At 36.8% G+C, this 13,310-nt stretch overlaps 1 long non-coding RNA gene across 1 annotated transcript; it reads left to right on the top strand.

Moving 5' to 3' along the window:
- Positions 1–11,630: 11,630 nt before the first annotated feature.
- Positions 11,631–13,192, top strand: LOC148690476 (uncharacterized). The gene is made up of 4 exons (XR_015957362.1): positions 11,631–11,698; positions 11,799–11,960; positions 12,062–12,135; positions 13,063–13,192. It is a non-coding gene; the product is annotated as an uncharacterized LOC148690476 (long non-coding RNA).
- The last annotated feature ends 118 nt before the right edge of the window (positions 13,193–13,310 follow it).

The raw sequence follows: 13,310 nt of genomic DNA, 5'->3' as shown, positions 1-13,310 counted from the left end.
TTACCCTACCCATGATCTCTAGTTATCAGCCATTATTTTCACCCTGAAGATTTGGAGGCATTATTTGTATGGAGAAAAGTGTCGAATTTTCGTAGATCATAAAAGCCTCAACTAGCTTTTCACCCAAAATGATCTTAACCTTCGGTAGCGGAGGTGGATAGAACTGCTCAGTGATTATGATTGCACGATTGAGTACGACCCTGGTCGTGCAAATTTGGTGGCAGATGCACTCAGCAGAAAATCACATGGCTGACTTAATGTTTTTTATGCTTGCCATATCCCTCTCCTCACATAATTGAGATATACTGGAGTTGATTTGGGAGTGATGGATCGGGAAGATGCTTTACTTGCTAGTTTCCAGGTCAGACCGATTTTAATAGATCGCGTGCTAAAAGCCCAAGTGCAGGATGAAGAGTCTCAGAAATTAGCAGAGGCAGTGTCATGAGGGAAAAAGAAGGATCTTAGGATTCAGGAATCTGATGGCATGCTTATGCAGGGAAGTCGGAGGTACGTGCCGAATATTGCCGAACTAAAGAAAGATATTCTCGATGAAGCACATATATCGGCCTATGCATTTCCTCGGGGTACCAAGATGTATCACACTATTCGACCTTTCTACTACTGGCCTAGCATGAAAAGAGAGATTGCTGAATATGTGAGTCGATGTGCAATTTGTCAGCAAGTCAAAGCTGAGAGGAAGAAGCCTTTTGGATTAATGCAACCACTTCCCGTTCCCTAGTGGAAATGGGAAAATATTACCATGGATTTCGTGTATAAGCTTCCTCGTATGTGAAATGGTTACGATGGCACCTGGGTAATAATGGATCTGCTTACTAAGTCAGCACACTTTATACCAGTTCAAGAGAACTATTCTTTAAGCAGATTAGCTGAGCTATTTATAATAGGGATTGTTAAATACCACGGGGTTCCGGTTAGTATTATTTTGGACCGGGATCTTAGGTTCACTTCTAAATTTTGGGTGTGTCAGTCTGGACAAAATTAAAATAGTATTTAAAGCAAGCTTCGTGATATTTAAACCACCAATAATTTACTCAATTTCTTTTCATGGGACATATTTGACTAACTGAATACTGAATAGTGTACAGATCACATGACATTATTTTAAGTTTTACACATGGATAATGGAAAATTACACATAAATCCATCAACAGATGTATTTTGTGTCTCTGAAATCACTCCATCATGATAATTTTGGAAGCACGTAAGGATTAAGAGATGTTCAAAATTCATTTTGCTTCGATGTAATAAAAAAAAAAGGTAAAAAATTACGGTGTCGTAAAATAAAAACTGTTATCCTACACGAACAATTTTAAAATATTATTATGTCTTAGAAGTCTTCAACTCTGGCATTTCAGTGCCAACACGTTTTGCTTGATTCGAACCATCTCTGTTGAGCCACTGTTTATGACATTCCATTGTGGTCAACAAAGGACAAGGGTTCGCGGTTGAATCTAGAGAGCGTGACAATCAATTACATAAAAAATGCGTTCTTATTAATAGACTATTAGTTAGGATTGGGCTTGCTGGAATAGAATTGAAGGCTTGAGCTTATGGTTGTGTGGGTTGGGTTTGTGTTATACACTTTAAGAGTGCGTTTGTTGAACTGGACTATCTCGGACTAGACTAGCTTCAGGGATTAAGCTAGACTGGCTTAGACTAGACTAAGTTGGACTAACTTAATTAAGCGTTTGGTGCATTGTCAGACTAAGAAACTGGATAATAACAAATTCTAATATAATATTATTTAATCTAATATATATTAATATTTTATTATTTAATCTCTTTTTCTTTTTTTCTAAATTCTCTTATTTTCTCCTGAAAATTCATTCCACACCTGTAGATCATTCAAACAATTGCAGAGCAAATCAAATGCCAATTCCAGATCACATCAAACCACAGTTCGAAATCAAAACCCAATTTAAATCAAAACCAAATGAAAACAAGAATCCCAAGCCGCTACCCTTGGCGGAGAACACGCCACTGTCATCCTAATCCAGCCAATGTCTTTACTGCCATCGTAGACTACGACGTTTTTGGCCTCCTATATTCCTTCAAGCGCACTGGGTGGCTTACCCACCGCTAGGTTCACAAGATCCCGTCAAGTGTGTGAAGCTGACAAGTCTGAGGTTGAGTTCGAAACATAACGAAGCAGACAACTAGAGCTGGATGGACAAAGGTAAGAGTGGGATCTTCCTTAGTTCGAAATTCTGGGTTCAAGGTGAGGAGAGAGGGATAAAGTGGTGGTGGGTTGGTGGTGTGATGGTGGTTGTCAGTGCTCAAGAAAACAACGACCAGAGAGAGGATGAGAGCACGACGAGGATGAAGCATACGACGACTGAGCAGACAAGGTCTTAGCAATCCCATAGGTACTGGGGGTCTCGCTAAGAACTCCTAGTGAAGGAGTTTGTCCATGTGAGTCCGCTTTAATCTCATTAAACATAATCCCACTACGGAACAAACACGGGATTGGACTAATAGTTAATCCAGTCTAGTCCAGTGACACTTAGTGAGGGCAAACAAACGCCCCCTAATATAATTAATAATAATTAATCAAGACAAGGGCTTTAGAGGTTAAAATTGTTTAGAGTTTATTAATTTTAATTTCGGATTAAGTTTTTAATTAAATAAAAACATTTTGATTAAGAGACACAGCTTTTGGAAAAAGTTGTGTATTTTCAAATACGTTCAACAGGTATTTGAAAGTGTATCAAACAACCTATATATTTGCAGTCTAAATTTCCAGAAGAATTATCTTTTTTCTCTCTCAAAGAAATTCGCCAGAATTCTATAATGCAGTGATAGTTTGAGAATTAAATAGTTGTATCCTGGTCAAGAAGACGTCATAAAACCACATGCACAAAAGTGGGACAGAAATATTGTTTGAAGGACATAGCTTCGCTAGCCTCTATTGTCAATCAAATCACTATCATTTTAATTTTTATATTTATTTTGTTTGTTGTTTCATTTTGTATTGCAAGTATATTTCATAGATAAAGAATCAATTATTTCAAATTTTGTTATTATTTATTTTTTGAATTATTCTCTAACAATATTTTCATTGAGTAAAGTGCGTTGACCAACTTGACCCAACGAATATAACTTCCCAGACATCAATTTTTCGGCAGTCAACAATTTATTTACAAAAACAAAAATTGTTTGCCCAACGACCGGGCAAACTGTTAATTTTTTTTTTAAATGTACAATGTAAATTATATTTAATTTACATTAATTAATTTTTAAGTATATTAATCTCAAAAGATATCACAACATTAAAAAATAATTATACTAAAACTGAAATGTTTGTACGATTATATTAAAACTGAAAAAAAATAAATAAATAAATAAATTCTCGGTGGTGCATTGATGAGGATGATGGTTCATATCTCGCAACTTAACCGCTTGTGACTTCAATGTCCGAACGATTATATTAAAATAGAAAAAAAAAAAAAAAATTATCAGCCCGTCCCCCAACCTCCCGACACCTTCCCTCTTTCACCCTCCTTCCCCACCCTTCCCATCCATTCACACATCTAATATCAAATCCACACATCTAATATGAAGTTGAAACATCTAATATGACAAATTTACACATTTCAAAATATTTCACAAATTCACAAATTTAAATTTAAAAAAGGTGGGGACAAAATACCTTCCATAGAGCTAAAGAGTGAGAGAAAGACCGAGAGAGAGAGGGCATGGAGAATTGAGAGAAACGGCAAGAGGAAGAAAAGAAGAGGCTCTCGGCCAAATATAACATATGAATCCTTTGCCCAACGAACCAATTCGTCGAGCCCCCACACCTGTCCACCAACCCCGTCCCTCATTAACCCTCCCTCGTCCCTCCCCCACCCTCTCCATCCATTCACACATCTAATTTCAAATCCACACATCTAATATTACAAATTTACACATTTCTAATATTTCACAAATCTAAAAAAATTATATTTAAAAAAGTTGGGATAAAATACCTTCCATCAAGCTCGAGAGTGAGATAAAGGCTGAGAAAGAAGGCAGAGAAAGGTCATAGAGAACTGAAAGAAACGGCAAGAAGAGGAAGAAGAAGTGGCTCTCGGCCAAATATAACATATGAGTCATTTGCTCGACGAACCAATTCGTCGGGCAAATGTTTAAAAAATTTGGCAAGTGGATTATTACCTAAACAATTCGTCGGCCAAATAAACCAATTCGTCAAGAAAAGATTACATAGAAATGCCTGTGTAGTTAAATTTTTGGGAAAAAAAAGGTGGAAAAATATATTTGCGTGATGAATTTTACATTGTTTCAACGGGTAAACCGTCTAATCTGGGGAGAAATTTTATTTTTTGGGAAAAAAGTGAGGTGGAATTTGAAATTGCCTAATGAATTTAGTATTGTTGCCCGACGAAGTTAGCTAAGTTTGGTTTGACATTGGTAAATTTCGTTGGGCAAACACAAAAATTTTGATTTTTTCTCAATGTTTTTTATTTATTTTCAAATAGTTAAAGTATCAAATTTGATGATCAAGTCAATTCAGTGTGTGGTTTACTCTCAATTCGAGTCCTTGTAAAAAATCATCAAAATCAACTGTGATATAGTCGTTAAATTGTCATGATACTTTAGTAATTGTTGAACCTTTCGTCTCGTTACCTAATCCCTGAAAGTTTATTTTTGGTGATTTTTGGCATATGCGATCTCGTATTATATTTAAACAAGTTTGACGGTTGGATCCTGGAAATTAGTTTCGTAGTATGCGCACCCGTTAAAACAATAGATTCAACAAACACTTTGAATTTATTCTATTCTTCCATTAAGTCAAACGTAAGATTTTGTGGTAACCACTAACCACTAGAGTAAATACTTAAAAATGATGATCGGCTCTGTTCTTTGTATTCTTCTAGGGACAATGAGTGTAGTTGTAAAAAATCATCAAAAAAGCAGCTAAAAAAGCTGTTAAATTGTGATGATACATTTCTAACCGTCGAAGGATTTCATCCCAATACTAATCCCTGAAAGTTTGTTTTTAGTGATTTTTGGCATATGTGATCTCATACTATATTCACACAAATTTGATGGCTGGATCATTAAAATTACTTTTGCAGATGCGAAAACCATCAAAGGAATTGAATATGCAAAAATGTCCTTCACCTTTGTCTGAAGAAGTGTAAACCCTAAACCTTAAATTAGACTTGGCAATTTTTTACACGACACGTAAATGACACGAAAATAACGGGTTCCGGGTTGACACAATAACTAATTAGGCTGTTATCAAGTCACACGATAAGAACCCGTTAATAACAGGTCCTTAATAAGTTAACACGAGGGTGACATGGAGGGAATTCATTTCGACACGTTAAGAAAAATGTTATTTTAATGATTTTAATTTTTTAAACTAATAGGAAAGCTTACTATAAAAAACAATAGCACAATGTATATGTATATATTGTATATCAAATATGTATTATTTATTATTATTCTATATATAATTAAAATTTTTAAGTTATATTTATTTAGTTATTTTTATAGTATACTATAGGCAAAGAGTGAGATTAAAAAATTATAAAACACATTAAAAATAAAAATATCAAGTAATTTAAAAATACCAAACACATTGAAAAATTATAATAATTAATTTACAAGTGCAGAAAACGTCAAAAAAATAGGCAAATGCTTGTGATCGCATCCTCTACGCTTTGAGGATGGTTACATCGCTGTTTGAATTCCAGAACCATACAAACCCTCATGAATAGTTTATTTAAGGGAGTTCAAAATAAATAAAATTCATCATCATTAATGTACAATTCTAAAAAATGTGAAAGCATATATAAACTCTCGTGATTGCATCCTCAACCTTGAAACGGAACTCCCTTCATTTTGCATATCCTTGAACATTTGGTATTTTGTACAATGTGATATGCACATACTAATTTAGTATTCTGTTTTCCCTTTTTTTGGGTCAAATTATATTTTTCATTTTTATTATTTATTGATTTAAAATATATTCACTTTAATGACTAATGGGTTGGGTCATATTACATGATAATATTAACAGGTCGATTTCATGTCGGGTTATATTACCCGTTTATTTTAACGGGTGTTACATGACACAACCTATTAAGATATTGGATTATCACGAAAATGATACGAACGCAAAAAACATGACACGAATGTTAGGTCTACCTTAAATAATAATATACACATTTGCCCAACATTAACTTGGGGTTGTTGGGCAAGGCACTTTGCCCAACGACATTTGTCATATTTTGTCGGCGCGACGTTTTTATAGACTTTCTTTTAACGTGAAAATTAAATTGCGAACTGAAATTAAATTAATAGAATACAATGGATTGCACATAATATTACAACATCGAATTTACGAACTGAATTCAATCATTGTCGGTATACTTGTCTAATGCATTATCGTCGTTTGAATCACTTTTAGTATTTGAGACATCGCTACTATGGTTAATGATCGCATTTGGCACAATTGGTGGTAAGGCCTAAGGTCGATAAATATTGCATCTATTTCAATTAGGGAGGCACTTGATATCTGGAATGGTGGTTGTACGATGTGGTTGCTCCATACTCCTAGAGAGTTTCATGTGGTTGTAGATGAATCCTCTTAGTAAACATATTGAGCGAAGCGTTAGGGACAAGGTTCTAAAAGATGCTAGGCGTCAGTCGGACAGTGGGCTGGGGCCTAGCGCCTAGGCGGATTTAAGTAATGTATTATAAATCATAAAAATTAATTAAATTTGCTATATAGAATGCATAAATATTATGTTTTTACTTTTAAAATAATATATATGTAATGTTACAATTTAAATACTATGTAAGATGATTTTAAAAAGAAAAAGAATAATAAAACATTAGAAAAGATAGAAAAAAAATAAAAAGTGATGATGGATTTAAGTGAGAAAATAAATAAAGGAATATAAAAATAGTAAAAAAGTTAGTGGGTACTAGGAAACCGTGTAACTAAAATAAAGATGGTGGATGGGACCAAAACCAACATGTCCATTTAAATTGAAAAAAGAAAGATTGTGGAAACCACTAGTCCTTGTTCTTCTTTGCACATTCACAGCTTTGCAAGAATTTTTCTAGATTCAAAAGTTTTCCAGGTTCTGATGACTTTGTAGACGCACACCTAGCCTTCGACCAAACCTGCATGGCTCTACCTAGCCCCGCTTAATACCGTCCAGGCGTCCGCCTAAATGATTCCTGATTTTGTGACCAATTAAGAGTTAATTGCGGCAGTTGGTCATCGTCCAATGCCTAAGCTAATTTTTAGAACACTAGTTAGGGAAAGCGTCGTTCAATATGTCCATCACTTGGTCATCATCAGTACGGCCAGATAAAGGAGGTTGATGCCTAAATGTCCTATTATTGGAAGATGTTGACACTGTAATGGGCAATTCTCCGTAATACGTCCAATTCGAGTAAGTGTGTACCCATTCCCGGACAAATGATATCGTAGTTCACCCAATTTCATCCAAACGCAAACACCTGATACAATTTTGAGAACTAACTTGGTTGCTTGCAAATTCAATAAATGTCTCAATCCAGTCCAAATATTCGTCACAACTTCTTTCGTGAAACTTATACATCTTTTGCCCATTGTGCATGTTTTTAGATTAGTCATCATAACAAGTTGATATATGATTGTTCGTCCCTTTATGCCTCCGATGATGATCCTATCCTATTTGAGAGTGCACTTTAACGATGTGGTTTGCAATTCACACCAATATTTTCGATTGTAAAAATATGGAAGCATCTCCTTAGGGTTCCCTAAGTGAACGTCACACATACATATAAATAAATATCTAGTATGCACTCCAAGAATATTAGGGAATGCAAACCCTAAACACATACTAGTACACTCCCAAATTGGTCGAACTAGAGAATTCAAGAATCGGTTAGATTAGGGAGACGCATACTGTTTCACATAGCCCACAATTTCAACATAATAAACTAAAATTTACATAAAAAAAAAAATTGAGAAACAAATACATACCTTTTCTTTAATTTTCTTCTAATTCAATCACAAATCTACAATAAAAAAAATTAATTAGTGAGAGATGAGTGATGAGGTGGGTGTGAGATGGGTCTGAGGAAGAGAGAGCATAATTTTAGCAGAAAGGAGAAGCATCGTAGGGAAATGAGAAGGAGAAACAGAAAGACCGCACGGCTTGTTTTAATGAACTTGGGTTACCTGCGAACCCGTCAGACAAAGTTAACAAAGGCGGCGAGTAAAAATAGGTGTTGTTGGAGTTTTTAACAGGTCGTCGTTGATCTTTGCCCTATACCAATAAACATTGCCCGATGAAATGGTTTGACATCTGCCGACAACTATCTTTTTGTCGGGCAAAAGTTGGCATATTACACGTCATTTTATTTTCTTGGAGTGAAAACTTTGCCCAACGAAATTTAGTTTGCCCATCAAAATTGTAAAAAAAAAACACTAAACGTTGACTAGTTTTGTCTAACCAAATATATATTTTGTCCGGTAAAGTTATTTGTCTAGTGAAATATTGTTCGTCGAACAAATAGTAATTTCTGATATTGATGCAATCGAGTTCGAAACTTTATCTTTACAACTTTGATTTTTTTTTTTCAAACGATAGATTTTTTTAGATTAGCCACCGACAAAGTTCGAACCCACACCATCATGCAAGGGCTCAACTGTTACATCCCAAATCGGCTCTGCTGTAGCACGATATTGTCCGCTTTGGGCTTACCATTCCCTCATGGTTTTGTTTCTAGGAACTTAGACGAGAACTTCCCAATGGGTCACCCATCCTCGGATTGCTCTCGCCCGAACTCGCTTAACTTCGAAGTTCCGATGGAATCCGAAGCCAGTGAGTTCCTAAAAAGCCTCGTGCTACAGGAGGTGGGCATGTACATATAAGGCACATGACCCCTTCTCCGTTGGTCGATATGGGATCTTACAATCCACCCCACTTAAGGCGAACCTGGTATCCTTGCCAACACATCCACACCAAATGGTAGAATGGCTCTGATACCATTTTGTTGCATCCCAGTCCGGCTCTGCTGTAGCACGATATTATTCGTTCTAGGCTTACCATCACAATTTTTTTTTCTGAGAACTTGGTACAAGAACTTCCTAGTGGGTCACCCATCTCGGGAATGCTCTTGCCCAAACTCGCTTAACTTCAGAGTTCCTATGGAATGTAAAACTAGTGAGTTCCCAAAGCTAACAATATCATGCTACATTGGAGTCAAGTCTGGGATGTGACAATTTGGTATCAAAGCCACTCTGCCATTCGGTGCGGATGTGTCGATAAGGACATTGGGTTCCCTTTAAGTGGGGTGGATTGTAACATCCCACATCGACCAACGGAGAAGGGGTGATGTGCCTTATATGTACATGCCAACCTTCATATAGCACGAGGCCTTTTGGGAACTCAATGACTTCGGATTCCGTAGGAACTCCGAAGTTAAGCGAGTTTGGGCGAGAGCATTCCCAGGATGGGTGACCCACTGGGAAGTTCTCGTGCGAAATTCCTAAAAACAAAATCGTGAGGGAATGATAAGCCCAGAGCGGACAATATCGTGCTACGGCGGAGCCGAACTGGGATGTGACATCAACTCCTTTCCACCACTGTGGTAAAAAGTCATTTGCATCGTCACAATTTTAATTAACTTAAGATAGAATATCTCCTATAAACAAAATTATGATATAATCGTGGAAGTTGATGGATAGTGATAAAGATAAACAAAAGTTGGATAGAGTGAAAAAAAAATAATTAATGAATAGCTTTTAGGAAAAAACATTCATTACTTAATAAAACACATTAATTTTTCACAAATGTATTTGGATGGTAAAAGCATATTAATTCAGCTCAAGAACAAATACAGAACGTTATAGATCTTCGACATATTTAAAAATAGGATTCTTCGTGAACTCTCTGTTACCACATATTTTTTGCACAATATTTTATAATATTTGCATGGAAATTGACGTTAAACTATGAGTTGGTAGAGAGTCCAACTTTGAGAGAGTCTCTTTAACATTTTTCTAAAAACACAAATTGAGCGGTCATCGAGTTTCAAACAAATATAGAATAATTATAGGTGCTCAAAAACATAAAACAAATAAAGGACAAATTTTAGTGAAAGCAAATGATTGTTATCGTTCTCTCGATTTGTAAAGGTGACTTTTTGTAGTTGTGGCCAAGAAGAGCCTTTTGCAGTGGTTGTGATTTGTGTGCTTGATAAAGTACTATGAGGAGGAAGCTCGAAATTTGTTAGAGGGGACTCATACTCAATCCAAAAAAAAATAAAATATTGCAATGATTCACTTAGAGGAATAATAAAGGATATCCTCCTGAGACACAAAGCTCATATTTTCCAACATTATCTGGAACTTTAGACAAATACGTCAGAACTTGAGATTCTAGATCAAATACCACTTGATGCTTGAATGCCAAATTACTTCTTTTAAAACTATCTACATACGATGAAGTTACTTTAACTTTGTTCTTCTTTAGATACTAGAAAACCTGATATTGGACCGTCATCAATTCTATGAATAAATACACGACAATTTTTCATGATTTTTTATGATAAATTAAAGATTAACTTCACCTTGTTATAAATTTACCCAAAGTTCATCTTTTCCAACATTATCTGGAACTTTAGACAAATACGTATGATAAATTAAAGATTAACTTCACCTTGTTATAAATTTACACAAAGTTCATCTTTTCCAACATTATCTAGAACTTTAGACAAATACGTCAGAACTTGAGATTCTAGATCAAATACCACTTGATGCTTGAATGCCAAATTACTTCTTTTAAAACTATCTACATACAATGAAGTTACTTTAACTTTGTTCTTCTTTAGATACTAGAGAACCTGATATTGGACCGTCATCAATTCTATGAATAAATACATGACAATTTTTAATGATTTTTTATGATAAATTAAAGATTAACTTCACCTTGTTATAAATTATATATGTCACAACCCGTCCCGGAATTTTAATTCCGAGGACGTGAAGTTATGAAAATGCCCTTAAACGGGACTAAGGGGCGTAAAATATGTTGTAACCTGATGATTTGGGGATTGGGTAGGATCCCACCTCCCTCAAATCTCTCCCTCATTCCCGTGCCTTGTCTCTCTCTCTCTCCTCCCTCACAAATCTCTCATTCTCTGAGAGTTCTCTCTCTCTCCTTCGAACTCACACAGACCACCCACAAACCACCCCAAAACTATACCAACGAAGGATCTAAGACCACCATCGTACTCCTGAAGATCACACGAACACGATGGTACCAATTTCAGGTGAGTTTCACTTCGGAAAACCTGGATTTCAATTTCACTGTGCGTGTGCACTGTTCATGCACACGTAAAACTTGATGTTTTCTGGGATTTTGAAGCTTGTAGGAAGCTTGGTGAGGTCCTAAGGAAGCTCGGAGTGCTTCATTTGAAGGATTTGGACGTCGGGATCACGAACTGTAAGTCCGGCCGAATTTTCGTATTTTTGGAAAAGTTTGATTCCGTTGTTTTTAGGCCCTAAAACTAGTCCAACGTGGTAGATTATGATTAGGGCTTCATTTTGGTATAGATTACGTGAAAAATGGACATAGGAACACGGAGAACGACAAGTTCAAAGTTGGCCGGAGCTTTCGGGGCTTTTTCCGGCGAAACCACGGCGAGTTAGGGGTCAAGGCAGGTATGGATGTGTTCGTCTCGTCAATACCTTCATTTTGATATATAGTACGTCGAAAATGGTTAAGAAATGAAGAAGTTATGACACTTTGAAATTTACCCAGAAATTCCGGCAAAACACCATCTCCGGCGAAACCAGTCCGGCGACGCGAGGAAGAAGACGCGCGCGTGGGCAGCGCGTGAACAGGGCGCGTGGGGGCGCGTGAGAGCTCCAAATTGAGTTCTGAAAATTGTCACGCGTTCGTGACGTCGTGTAGATCACCGTGGTATATTCATACACCCAAATTGAGCAACGTATGAGAAAGTTATGGACGAATGTTTGGTGTATGTGCGTTAAATAACGTCAATTTGGTTACTTTTTGTATAGGTGAAAATTATACAGAAGAAGAATGTAACCAATCTAGGGGAGGCTCAGGGACCTATGAGACGTCGATGTGATCAGTGAGTGGGCAGTTATTTTTCAGTATATATATATATATATACACGTATGCTTGACGTATTTCCCAGAAACGTATTTTAAAAGAAATACGAATTAATTATCCTGTCATATATGCATCATATTTTAATATGTGCATTACCATAATTATGCATACTGTTGCATGGTGCTGAGGAGGCCCAGGTAAGCTACGATTGAAATACTATCATCACATGCATTAGTAGTGGCATACATTTATATATGTGTATTGGTGCTGTGGACGCACAGGTAAGTGCCAGGTAAGTGGTATTCATGTTGTTATGCAGTAGTAGGTTGAGAGGATTAGAGAACTCATAATCTGCACCCCCGGTGTTAGTGCTCCCGTCCAGGGCCAGGGCACAGCCTTCACGTGTATGTTCACCAGCACCGCATGCTCGTCTTGGATCCAAGTTAGGTGCAAGCCTGTCGTGGAGACCACATTAGGTGGTTCCGACTTGTAGGTGACCCGCGATTTATCGCACAGCTTCACGTGATCGTAGCACTAGAGCATACATATATATTACACCCAGCTTGTCGTGCAGACCACGTTAGGTGGTTCCGACTCGTGTGCAGATTCAGTGATTGAGTTGAGCGTGGAGCTCTAAGTGCAGCGGTACATGTCACGTTAGGTGACTCCCGGCTGCCAGATTATATATTGTGATGTGATTACGCTTGAGCATTTACATTTATTATGAGATTCTATTGTGGCATATTCTCAAGCATGAATGGCATATTGTGAGCATGAATGGCATATCATGGAACATGATTGACATATCTATACATACGTATATATGTTTATTTTCTGGGAAATTATACTTGTTTTACGGCGAGGGGTTACAAAGTTTTGAGAAGTGTTTGGAATTGGAAAAGAATTGTTTTACTGACCCACTCAACTTTGTTTTGCGCCCCTCCAGGTTCAAGAATTGCAAAGGTGTGGTGACTACGAGGAAATTCAACGGAGTTCTGACAGAATGGACCAAATAAGGACTCACCTTCGGGTGTTGCATTTTAGAAGTAGTATATTTTAAAGCTTCCGAACTGTGCAAATGGTTACGTCACTCTCACGTGACGGCCAGCATACCCTCCTTCGGGACGGGGTGTGTCAGTTGGTATCAGAGCCTAAGTTTCAATCTTGGACATCTTGAGAAGTTCTAGTGAATTC

The sequence above is a fragment of the Pyrus communis genome, chromosome 15 (genome assembly GCF_041283825.1).
Source record: "Pyrus communis isolate YQ-2024b chromosome 15, ASM4128382v1, whole genome shotgun sequence".
NCBI lineage: Eukaryota > Viridiplantae > Streptophyta > Magnoliopsida > Rosales > Rosaceae > Pyrus > Pyrus communis.
The sequence above is the reverse complement of the archived record's forward strand: the minus strand, read 5'-3'. Positions and strand labels throughout refer to the sequence as shown.